This window comes from Propithecus coquereli, unplaced genomic scaffold (assembly GCF_000956105.1).
Source record: "Propithecus coquereli isolate 6110/MARCELLA unplaced genomic scaffold, Pcoq_1.0 Scaffold73, whole genome shotgun sequence".
Classification (NCBI taxonomy): domain Eukaryota; kingdom Metazoa; phylum Chordata; class Mammalia; order Primates; family Indriidae; genus Propithecus; species Propithecus coquereli.
The window spans coordinates 2,345,050-2,348,277 of record NW_012153396.1 but is presented as its reverse complement, the minus strand read 5'-3'; the positions used below and the strand labels follow the sequence as shown (position 1 = coordinate 2,348,277).

The 3,228-nt window shown below is 36.2% G+C and overlaps 1 pseudogene across 1 annotated transcript; it reads right to left on the bottom strand.

Annotated features, from left to right (window-relative positions):
• Positions 1–231: 231 nt before the first annotated feature.
• Positions 232–756, bottom strand: LOC105824280 (annotated as a pseudogene). The gene has a single exon (XR_001138195.1). The product of XR_001138195.1 is annotated as a heat shock factor-binding protein 1 pseudogene (transcript).
• Between the last annotated feature and the right edge of the window lie 2,472 nt (positions 757–3,228).

Here is a 3,228-nt window from a genome sequence, read left to right as displayed (position 1 = left end):
CCAGGGCTTTTTCCTGGTTTCCACTTGGTGCCTATTAATGGGTTTAATTTGTTTCTATTTTTTTCTCCAGGGTTTGAGAGAGAATGGCCAGTACAAACAAACAATGCTGATGTGTGTATGTATATGTGTGTGTAATCTCCATAATCTCCTTATGTACTGGTGTTTGCATTTCTATGGATATAAGAGTGTGATTGGTAGGTCAAAGGGAATACATATATTTAATTTCTTTTTTTTATGCAGGAACCACCAACGTTTTAGTGTTTAATAATTAATAGCACAACTGACCAAGGTCCAAGATGTGAAGATACCATGTTCAAGAAACTGGGGGATAAATCACTCTTTAAACTGACTATATAGTATGTGGTAAGAATGCACATTTTATAATATAAAACCTGTCTACACATAGTAGTTACCTGCAAAAAGCCATTCAGTCTTCTCTTGCCTTGGAAAAATGGTATTCCAGATTACAGTGTAAATTATTAATATTAGCAACCTTCAACTCTTTTGTGTGGCAGATATCTTGTTTTCACCTTCCAGTTCTTCCACTCCAGCCTGTGTTGTGAGGTCTCTGATGCTTTTCTCAAGGTCATCAATGTGACTACACATATCATCAATTCTTCCAATGATCTGGTCGGACATGGTCTGAAATTTACCTTGCATCTGCTGCAGGAGTATCTGCACCACCAAGGTGAGATCCTGCACGGTCTTGGGGTCAGTGTTGGCCATCTCCCTGGTTCCCAGCTTGGCGGTGATATCTCAGACCATCACCTACACTTCCGTTTCTATATTTTAAACTTCTGAAAATTTTAGGGGGTGCAGTGGCTCAGGCCTATAATCCCAGTAACTCGAGAGGCTGAGGCAGGAGGATCAATTGCAGCTAGGACTTTGAGGCCAGCATGGGCAACATAGCGAGACCCTGCCTCTATACAAAATAAGAACAATTAGCTGGGCATGATGATATGTACCTGTAGTCCCAGCTATTCAGGAGGTTTAGGCAGGGGGATCATTTGAGCCCAGGAGTTTGAGGCTGCAATAAGTTATGATCATGCCACTGCACTCTAGCCTGGGTGACAGAGGGAGACCCCATCTTTAAAAAAAAAAATAGACAAAGAAAAAAGAAAAAAAAAGAGATATTGCCAGATTATAAAGGGTCGTAGAAATTTACGTTTCTACCAGCAATGTAAAAACAATTTTCCCTGCATCCCTGTCAGCAATGGAAATTACCCTTATGTAAATTTTTGCTAGTCTGAAAGGTATAAAATCTTATTGTATTTTAATTTGCATCTCTCTGAATACTAATAATTTTGAGCTTTTTTCCTTTGTATGTTGACCATTTAAATATGCTCTTTTGTGAGATGCTTTCTGATATCCTTTGCCCATTTTTCTATTGGGTTATTTGTCTACCTTTTGTCCATTTATAGAACCTTTTTGTTTATTGTTTTTAATTATCTGTCTGTCTTGTACCTTACGAATATTTTCCCACAAATCTATTATTTGTCTATTGACTTTATTTTATCTTTTGCGATACAAAAGTGTTTATTAATTGTTACAAGGTAAAATATATCTACATTTTCTTTTATGGCTTCTGGATTTCCAGTCCTGGTTTACAAAGCCCCCTCTCCCTGCCTATATTGAACATGTAGCCTCCTAAATTTTCAAGATTGTTATCGTCTGATTTTTTACATTTGTATTTAATCTATATAGAGTTTATATTTGTATGTGGTATAAAATAGGAGTCCAGTTTTATTTTCTTCCAGATGGAAGTTGTCTTGGCACCATTTATTAGATAATCCATTCTTTTTCATGGAATTGAAATACCAACTATGTCATATAGTAAATTCTCATATATATACTTGGTCTGTTTCTGGGTTCTCTATTTTATTCTGCTGATCCATTTATCTATTCCCATGTCAATACCAAATTGATTTAATTACGGTGGTTTTATAGTATATTCTGATATCTGGGAAGACAAGTCTCACCCTTTATTTTTCTTTTTTACATTTTTATTTGCCACTCTAAAGCATTTATTCTTCTATATAACTTTAAGATGATTTTATTCCATGTTCCCTCCAAATCAAAACTTTCTTGTTATCTAATTAGAATTGCATCAAATGTGTACATTAATTTTGGAAAAATTGATATTTTTATCAGTATTCTTTCATTCTTTCCAAAGATATTTACTGAGTACCTACTTTGCAACAAGCTCTGGAGATATAGCAGTGAAAAAGACAGACATGGTCCCTGCCCTCTTTAAATCCAGGTTATTCTGTTTATAAATAAATGGCCCAGCAATTCCACTCTTGGGTATATACTCAACCGAAATGAGGGCTAACATCCACCATAAGACATGTACAAAAATACTCATAGCAGCCTTATGCATAACAGACAAAAACTGGAAGTAATGCAAATGTCCCAACAGTACAATGGACAAATTGTGGTATATTCATACAGAGGAATACCATATAGCAATGAAAAAAAATGAACTATCGATTCCCACAACAACATAGATGAATTTCACAGATGTTATATTGAGCATAAGAAGGTGGCCACAAAAGAGTGTGTACTAAGTGATTCTATTTATATGCAGTTTATTTTTTTCTTTTGGTTTTTTATTTTTTACATTTTTTTTTTCTTGCCATTTGCCCTCTTCTGGATAAAATATGCTGTTTGAAAACAGGTGAAACGTATTTAGAGATAGGGTAGAACGTGGCTACTTTGAGGAGATGGATGTATATTGACTATATAGGGACTGAAGGGAACTTTCTAGGGTGTTGGTCTTGCTTCATGTTTGATCTGGCTAGTGATTTCATGAATACTTATACAGTATATATTTATCAAGCCTTACACTATGAACCATCCATTTTACTGTTTGTAAGTTATACTTCAATTAAAACAGAAAAAGATAAAAGTAAATTCGTCCTCACAGAATTGCCCCCTTCCGCTTCAGGGTGCCTAGGAACAGCAGCCATCTGTGGACCTCTGTCTTCTGCCTTCTCCCTTTCTGAAAAATTGAGTTTTCTAGTGCTTTTTAGGCTGGGCTACTGCAATCTTGAAGCTGCTGCAGCTGCTACACATGTCATGATTTTCCAGCCCCCTCTTTAAAAAAATACATTCAAGAAAGTCTCTTGATAAACTACAGTACAGTATTGTGGAAAAGCAACAGACCTAGACCAGCCAGCTCAGACTCCCTCTCCCCGACTGGTCAATAAGAAACCCTGGGTTTTTGTG